The sequence below is a fragment of the Ursus maritimus genome, unplaced genomic scaffold, assembly GCF_017311325.1.
Source record: "Ursus maritimus isolate PB19 unplaced genomic scaffold, ASM1731132v1 scaffold_36, whole genome shotgun sequence".
Taxonomy (NCBI): Eukaryota; Metazoa; Chordata; class Mammalia; order Carnivora; family Ursidae; genus Ursus; species Ursus maritimus.
In genome coordinates, this window is record NW_024426230.1 from 22633562 (window position 1) to 22643721 (window position 10160).

Here is a 10160-nt window from a genome sequence, read left to right on the forward strand (position 1 = left end):
AAAATCAAGACACCTCATCTACCAGCCATAACTGTGGTCCTGTTGGCACCGGCAGGGCTAACTGCCATCATCTTACTAATGATTGAATGCACGAGAACTTTCTGCACAAGTCAGGGATTTTAATTCTGCATTAGAGGTAACTTGATGTGCATGCTTTTGTCCCATATACAAAAAATAGACCATGGTAAATATACTAGTCTGTCGTACTTAATTTGTTAAAAAAAAATTTTTTTTAATTTAAAAAATTATAACTTAAGGGCATGGGGGGAATTTCTCTGATGGCAAATAAATATTTCACTCAATGATTTTGCTCCCCTTCACTGGTCATTGCAGACAATATTTTGAATACTTAAGGCTTATACAATTCTGGAAGAATAATAGGAAATATATCCAGGAGAGACCACTTAAAAGTGGTTCTACAGAAGCCAAGAATTTACTAAAGCCTTTATATTGAATGTAGGAAACACAGAGTTTAGAAAAAGGATTAAACAAAGATCTTGGGGTTCAACTAAAATCCCTCTGTCTAAAATATAATCCCGAATAAAACCATTTAAAAAGCAATAACCTGGGAACCTGTTTACTCTCCATTTGGGATCTAGGATAGTACCACTCATTCACGCATACAGTGACGTTGTACTGGGATCCTTCTATACACCAACCCTACTGTTGCGCGCTCGATAAGTCAGTGTGTTCCCTACAGTGCTCATAGCTACCGCCCTAACTCCCCATGGAAACCTCATCCTCAGCAGACTGACGAAACCTGACATTAGCTTAATTACTTTCTTTATGGTGCTTTAGCGTCTGAAGCAATTCACATCTACTTCGAATACAGACACTGACCTCAGATTAGTTTCATGAACTAAAAAATCCTTGATTTACTACTGTGTAAAATGGATTGTGGAAGAAATGATACCTAAATCCCGTTTCTGTATTCCTCTCTCAGAGTGCACTAACATTTTCATTTACTTAGAATAATCTTTAGGGGTACCTGGCTGACTCAGCCAGTAGAGCATGTGACTCTTGAGCTCAGAGTTTTAAGTTCGAGCCCCATGTTAGGTATAGAGATTACTTAAAAATAAAATCTCAAAAAAAAAAAAAAAGAGTCTTTAAAGATCCTGTATATTTGTCTCTAGTGGATTAATCACTTCAGAGATGGTCTCAGTTATCTGAAAATTACCGTGGAGTACACAAAAGGAGGGCGGCTTCCAGGAATTTTTCCGAAGTTATTTTATAAGGGTTGTGAAACCACACTTAATCACTCTAAAATAAGCATGCCATAATTTTCTTTAAGGGTTTAAACAGTTTACAAAAGTAAAGAATTCCATCAACATCCATTATGATCTCCCTTGAGTATAAACTCTCCTACATCAGCTTTTTATCCTTCCCATTCAGACACCGTGGACAGCTTCTCATTCACTTTGCATCCTACTTCTTTCAGAAGGAACTGTGAAGATTAAGATACAGAAAACCACTTGTCCTTCTGTATATGATCAACCCAGAGTTATTTCAGTGTCAACATTCGGCCAGGGATTATTGTTTCCAAGACTGGAAAAGAGAGGGTCTAAGTTGTAGTCTTATTTCTCATTTTCATCTCTTTGTTTTGACAACAGAAGTTCCCCCTTATCCTCCTCCTTCACCACCTCCTCCTCCTCTTTCTCTTCCTTCTTCTTTCTCCTTCTTTTTCTTCTTCTTCCTCTTCTTTCACTTTAACAATTCTAGGCTCCCAGGAGTATTGCTTTATAGAGTTGTACATAAAAACAGAGACGAGAAGAAATCAGACATTTGACGTAAAATGTATCTTTTATTCATTTCTCTATCTTCCCTGTAGGGCATGTTAGTAGTATCACTAAAATAATTGTGAACTTTTTTTTTTCAGGTCTGTATGAGATATTACACATTTCAGTTTATAAATATTGAGGAAAAAATTAAATGTAACTTTAGTTCACATTATTATCAGACTATCATAAAACAGATACATTACATTTATAAAGTGTTTACTTTTGTCAAACCACAATTACATATCAATAGTTTTACCTAGTAAAAATCTTATATAAGAAAATCTTTCTCTTCAAATGAAGAAACTTAAGCAAAGAACAACTGTAAAAAAGTGCTTACTGAAGGTAATTTCCATTTCTCGGTTTTCTTTCCACAATGGGAGACATCATACAACTAGATGCAGAGTTTCAAGCGACCTCAATCCTTGATTGCATTAGTGTGAACTATGCCTGTCTTAACTGTCTAAAAATAGCAAAAGAAAATGCTGTTAAAAAAAAAATCTAGATATTCACATTATCTCTACATTTTTATATGTAACAGTCAAACTTATAAAATTGACAGAAGAGGAGAGGAAATAGACAAAAGAAATTGATAGGAAAACCAAATAATAAGGGTAGCAGACACACATCCAATATGGTCATTGATTTTGTCATGAACTTAAAGGACAAAAATGGAGAACTTTCAGACAAGTAGTAGAAGCTATGTCAAGAATTAAATGGATATTCTTAAATAATCACATTATATACACTGAAGATACTCAGAGAATTGGAAGATAGACCAAAGGAAAATACCCACACTCAATAACAGAAAGACAGAATGATGGCAAATCATAGAAAAGTTTCTGAGAAACATCCACTTTGTGAAATGGTAGAAAGAGTTAACACACATTTAATTAGAATCCAGAAGGGAAAAGAAGAGAGTGGCAACACTTGGAAAAATAATTGCTGAGTTTTCAAAACTGTTGAAAGATCAAGTCAGAGCCTCAAGAAATGCTTAAATTCCAACCAGGAAAATACAAATAAAGTCACACATGGAAAGATCATAATAAAACTGAAGGCATTAAAGACCAAGGGAAATGTTAAAAGCAGTTAGAGAAAAGGCATGTTGTTTCAAAGGAGTCTAACAGATTGCATATCAAAAAAATTAATAGAAACCAGAAAACAGTAAAATAGTATCCTCAAATGGTAAAAGTAAATGACTGCAAAATTAGAATTTTATGCCAAGCAAAAGTATTGCTTAAAAACAAAGGTGCATTTAAGGCATTTTTAGACAAAAACTGAATTCAGCATCACCTGATTAACTAAAATACCACAAAATGTTTTTAAAGCCAAAGAAGTCATAACAAGTTATAGTAAGGAATGCAGGAAAGAATAAATGGGGGACAGCTATGTGAGAAAATTAAATTCAAATTGATTATGTTTTTTAAAACACTGGTGAGAGTTATGTATAAAATTAAAATAGTCGGCGACAATACACAGAAGTCGGGAAGGGAGTAAGTAGATGTTTTGTTTTGCTTTGCTTGAGGATTTTATTTACTTATTTGACAAGGGATAGAACAAATAGGCAGAGCGGTGGCAGGCAGAGGGAAAGGGAGGGAGAAGCAGGCGCTCCGCTGAGCAGGGAGCCCAACTTGGGGCACGCAGGGCTTGATCCCAGGGCCCTGGCATCATGACCTGAGCTGAAGGCAACCGCTTTAACCGAATGAGCCACCCAGACGTCCTGAGTTCGTGTTCTAAAGACCTTGCTTTGTCCGGGATGTAGAGCGGCCAGTGTTTCCAGGGATTGGAGGAGAAAACTAGAATGATTTTCCAATTATTGGAATTAGACTGATTCCAATTGGACTGATAAATTGAAGGAAAGAAAGTAAAAGGAAAATAAAAGTGGAACAAAGGAGAACCAAATTTAAAATGGTATATATCCATAACTATATTAAAATTACATTGAATAAATAATTCAAATTAAAGGACAGCAATTGTCAAGCAAGAAATAAAATCTATTCCAACCATATGCTGCTTACAAGAAGCACACCTTAGATGTAAGTACACTGAAAAGTTAAAAGTAAACAGATGGAAAAGTGATACCATTCAAGTATTAACTAAACAAAACGGATGAAAGCTACAGTATTATAACAAAAATTGTAATTTAAAGACATAAGTATGTCTAGGTACAGAGAACTATTATGGAAGAGTCAATCTACCAGGGTGAGATGGCAATTCTAAGTTGACATATCATACCAAGAATATATCAAGTTGGTATGTACCATATAGTACAGTTTCACAATATCTAAAGGAAAAAAATTTAAAGAAATTCAAGGTCAAATAAAAAACGCAGAATTATACTAAAAGATTTTAAGTATATCTTTTTCAGTAACTAACCAAACTAAAATTAGTATTACAAAAATGTTGAACCGGATTTACAGATTAAATTAATCACATTTAGAGAGAACACTGTAATCAACGTCTCCAAATGAAATAATTTTAAGAGATTTTGATTTTTAGAGCACATTTAGGTTCATTGCAAAACTGAGCAGAAGGTACAGAGTTTCTCATTTACCCCCTGCCCACATGAGCATAGCCTCCCTCATTATCCACAACCCCCCCCAGAGATGTGGATTTGTTACTGTTGGTGAACCTACCTTGACTCCTCACTATTCCCCAAAGTTCATAGCTTGCATTATGGTTCACTCTTGGTGGTGTACATTCTATGGGCTTGGAGAATTGTATGGTGACATATATACCATTGTCAGTGGTGACATTGTACCCTTACAGTATCATAAGGAATGATTTCACTGTCCTAAAAAAACACTGTGCCCCACCTATTCATCCCCTTCCCCACCCCCCACCCCCAATCCTGGCAACCTGATCTTTTTAATGTCTCCATAGTTTTGCCTTATATCAGAATTGTCATATAGTTAGAATACTATAGTATGTAGCCTTTTGGACTGGCTTTTTCACTTAGTAATATACATTTAAGTTTCCTCCATATCTTTTTGTGGCATGGTAGTTCAGTTCTTTTTCAGTACTGAATAATATTTCTTTGTCTTGATATCATACAGTTTCCTTACCCATTTATCTACTGAAGGACATCTTAGCTGCTTTCAACTTTTGCTAGTTGTGAATAAAACTGCTATAAATATCCATATCCAAATTTTGTATGGCCAGAATTTTCAACTCATTTAGGTAAATACCAAGGAGCACTATTGCTGAATTGTATGAGTATGTTTCATTTCTTTTTTTTAATTTTAATGTTTTTTTATTTTATTATGTTAGTCACCATACAGTACATCCCTGGTTTCTGATGTAAAGTTCCATGATTCATTACTTGCGTATAACACCCAGTGCATCATGCAATATGTGCCCTCCTTAATACCCATCACCAGCCTATCCCAATCCCCTCCCCCCTCCCCTCTGAAGCCCTTGTTTCATTTCATTTTGTAAGAAACTACCAAACTGTCTTCCAAAATGGTTGTACGATTTTGCATTCCCATCGGAATGAATGAGAGCTCCTGTTGCCCCACATCTCTGCCAGTATTTGGTGTTGTCAGTGGCCTGGAATTTGGCCATTCTAATAGGTTTGTCGTAGTATCTCATGGTTGTTTTCATTTGCATTTCCTGATGGCACGTGATATGGGGCATCTTGTCATGTGCTTATTTGCTGTTTGTATGTCTCCTTCGGTGAGGTGGCTATTAATGTCTTTGGCCTGTTTTTTAATTGGATGGTTTGTTTTCTTATTGTTGAGTTCTAAGAGCTCTTTGTAATTTGGGGACAACAGTGCCTTTTAAGATGTGCGTTTTGCAAATATTTCCTACCAGTCGGTGGCTTGTTTTTTCATTCTCTTGATAGTGTCTTTTGCAAAGCAGATATTTTAAACAAAATTTTGACAATGGAGCAAAGATAGTCTATTTAACATATGGTACTGGAACAACTGGACAGCCACATGCAAAAAAATGAATCTAGACAGAGACCTTACAACCTTCACAGAAATTAACTCAAAATGGTTCATAAGCCTAAGTGTACAATGCAAACCTATAAAACTCTTAAAAAGATAACAAAGGAAAAAATCTAGATGACCTTGGTTTGGTGACGACTTTTTAAACACAATACCAAAAGCATGATCCATGAAAGAAGAACTGATAAGCTGAACTCATTAAAATCTTTATCTCGCTTCATTTTACAGATTTCTTTAGACAATATTGTCCACACTTGTAGTTTCAGCTCTCACTTTTTTGTTTGAACTATAAAACATATCTTTAATACAGACCTAACACTTGAGTTCCAGATCCTCACTTTTAATGTCCCCTAGTATGTCCACACTGATGTGCCACAGTCATCCGAAGCACAACTTGTACAGAGCCAAAATTCCTGTCCTTCTTTTCCAAATATGATCTTTATCCTTTATCCCCTATGCTGATTATTTGTATCACCAGTCATTCCATGCTTAAGTTAGAAATCAATTATGTCACTCTAGACCTCCTCTTCTTTATCACTGATTAGATATACCTTATATCACTAGTTATTACTTTATCACTGATTGTCAATTCTATTTCTTGTGTACTTTCTAAATATTTATTAGGTTAGTCTCTTACATCCACAGTGTTGGTGTTAGTCAGACATTCATAATTTTCTCACTAGGATAATTGCGTTAGCCTGTTTCTCTGTCCCTCTAAAATTCATTTTCCACAGTGCCTCAACAGTACAAAACACAAAATATGAATCTGACCAAACCACTCACCCTCTTGCTTTTAATCCAGTAGTAACTATCTACAGCATTTAGGATAAAACAAATTTTATAAGATGACGTACAACTTTGTGTGTTTTCAGCCACCTCCCCACCCTTCCAGCATTATCTCCTACATCCCTTGCCATCCACTCTGTACCGTGCTCGTACTGAACCACTTCATTCTCTACAAGTCACCAGGCTCTGTCTCAGATCCATATTTTGTTATGTGTTGCTGTCTCTACTGGGAATGGAGTCCCTTGTCTTTAACATCTGGTTAATTTCTCCCCATCCTTCCTAATTTCAACATTACTTCTTCCTAGAACCTCTATTTCCCCTAGGCTATGTTTGGATCACTCTCCCTGTGCTTCCATTATCACTCTGTGCAAACATCAATTTGAACACTTAGCACATTGCAGTTTGATAGTGTGTGTGTTTACAGCCTTACTAATGGCTCTATTACTTCTAACCCATACTGGATAGTTAGTGCTCTTTTCTCCAAGTAAATACTTCTAAATGGGATTACGAAATCTAGTATAAGTTTAATGTTATATGAATTACATTATCGAGATTTGAAAAACCTGGGTGCAAGTTAGGTTTTGCCACCAATCTTCCTGGCGGCTAAACTTTGGAGTGTTAAAACACTAAATTGTCAACTCCTCAAGACCAGGAATGTTGCCATTATTGTCAAAATAGTACTTATTAGGTGATATCTGTTCATCAGCGTTCCTGAACAGATAATTGCCTGATGGACCTTCGGAAGAAATTGTTGATAGTAAAGGATGGTTCAGTGCCACTGCTCCAAGGTGATGTTGGGGGTGCAACATATCTAGTCTCAGAGCCTGGACACCGTGGCGTACTCTTCACCCTGGTCTGCAAGGCTGTGAGCGCATCTCCAGCCTCCTTAGGCTGGCAGCTAAGGCAATGTTTGTTCTCAAAGACTTTTTTTGACAATTATTTTTATAGTTGCCCCTATGCGTTCCTTAAATGGATGGAAATTGGACATATTTATTTTATTGGGAATTTTTCTTAAATGTGTTTGCAAAGTATACAATTCTATAATGAATGGGACTTAAATCATTGAAGACCGTTTAATTACTCTGCCTCCTTGGGTTTTTTCCCATTTAAATTTCTCCTTAAATAACTAAACATATCCTGTTTTTCAGGGTCGTTTTTCTATAAACCTGACAAACGGCCGTGGGTGTTTTCTGTAGTCTCTCTTTTGCTAGTAAATGAAGTTAAAAGTTAATCACAAATCAGAGTGCATAATTTTTCATGGTCACAGCACAAAACAACATCAGAAATACATATGAAACTCTTAACTCTGGCCGAGAAATGAATTATCTAAAATTCACTTTATGCTGAGAGGATAAAGATAATGATATTTGTGTTTTCTAGGCCATAGAATGACAAAATGCTCTGGAATACATGAGTATTCTCAGGACAAAAACATGTGCTTCAGACTCAGAAAAAAACCTCAGGGACTTTAAGCCTTTGTTACAAGACTGATATGTTCAAAATTCAAAAATTTTCAGAAGTCTAAACTTTGGAGCTCCTAGTAAACTTGCAAATAAAAGTTAATGCCTTACTATAGGTTGTATTACTCTTAAATCAAACTAGATGGTCAGAGCTTTTTTTCTTTTTTTCAAGTAAATATTTCCAGATGGGGTTATTAAATGCGCTGTAATATCAGCTTAACATTAAATGAGTTACATTATTTTGATTTGGAAAACTCAGTGTTCAACCTAGTTCTGCCCCTTAACTTCCTGGCTACTGAATTTCCAGCAGATCTGTCCTCTCTCAGGACTTCCATCACCTAATCTCTAAAATGGTGATTACAGATAATACACGTCACATATCGTATGATTGCTGGGAATATATGACAAAAGTTTTATTAGACAGCTATGTATACTATAAAGTACTCCATATTAGTTTTACTCCATGTTTTAAATACTATCCTTTCTCCTCAAACTAACACATTATATATTATATAGATTATAGATTATATGACCGAAGCATCATATCTGCTTTTAACAGGGTTACTTAAATATTATTCACTAATTGGTTCAGATAATAAGTACCAGATTGTTTTGTTTGGTGGATCTTTTTTTTTTTAAGATTTTATTTATATATTTGACAGAGAGAGAGAGGCAGGCAGAGGGAGAGGGAGAAGCTAGCTCCCCGCTGAGTGGAGAACCAGACGTGGGGCTTGATCCCAGGACCCTAGGATCATGACCCAAGCCAAAGGCAGACGCTTAACTGACTGAGCCACCCAGGCGCCCCAGTTTGATGAATCTTAAATGGTGGGATGAGTTTGTAGATGTAGACCAGTTGAAATTTGGTATATGGTCTCTGGAAAATAAATTATGCAGCCCTTGATCTTCCTTAATTACATTTTTGGGCTGACTTTTGAATTTTTGCAGTTCATGTATCCATTTTCTTTACGACTCATACAGTAAGTTTTTAGTAAAGCTCATGTCATGTTCCAGGCATTGGATTATGTGAATAAGACAAAATCCTTAAATTCGAAGCAGTCATAATAGTGGAGAGAGAGAGACAAGCAAACAACAACTAAAACGCTATATACAAGTACTAGGATGCATGCAGAGGGTACTGTGGGAAGATGGCTTCCAAGAGGAGGTGACTTCAGAGTTGAGATTTTAAAAATGAGTAGCAGATGCCGTTAGCTCCCTGAAACAGTACAGTAGGGGAGAGGTGGTGGTAAGGAGATGCCCTCAAGGCAGGAAAGAGCATGTGTTTTTCAGAGGGAGGAGCATATGTAAGAGTAGAAATAGAAAATGAGTCTATTTCAGCAAAATCACCATAATCCTCACCAGCAAGGTTCTCTTCCCTGCTGCGGAGAGAAAGAAAAAAGCGCATTCAGGAACTCTACGAGGTTCCATGTGGTAGGAGCCCAAGACAGAAATCACAACATGGCTGGAGTGAGGCTGGAAGGAGAAGCAGAAGACAGATCAGGAGTGCAGTATGTGCTGGGCTGAGGAGTTTGAATTTTATTATTAAAGGCTGTGAATACCTGTACAAGAATTTTAAGCAGGGTTGTGATTTGATTGGGTTCAGACTTCATGTGTATTAAAATCTGATGGTTGTGTGAAGTGTGGATTGACCGGACTAAGCATCGACACTGAGGCCGTGACCTAGGGCAGCCAAGAAAATAGGTGTGAACTGAGAACTTATCAGTGAGGACGCACTTTGGAGAATCTCAGAGAGTAAGACTTGTCCCTTATTAAGAGCCATCAGTGTCTTTTCAGTTCCAATAAAAATAAAATCCAAACTCCTTATCATGCCCTTAAAGTCTCTGCAAAACCTGACTCCTAAGTGACAATAGATGGCAATATAACACAGTGTCAAAAGAGTGAACTTGTCTATTTCAATCTCAGCTCGCCAATTAGTACATGTGCAAATTACTTCACCTCTATGTGACTCAGTTTCCTAATTCCTAAAATAAGGATAAAAATCATAGAGTCAATATGAGAGTAAAATGTGATACTCCACTTCAAATTCTCGCACAATAACTGGGCTCTGCAAAGCACTCAATGAATGCCCGCTAATCAACACATCTCAGGCCATTCTCTCTATTCATATACTTCAACTTCACTGGTCTTCTGACAGATACAGAATGAACTTACAGGTTTCGGAGGATTGAAAC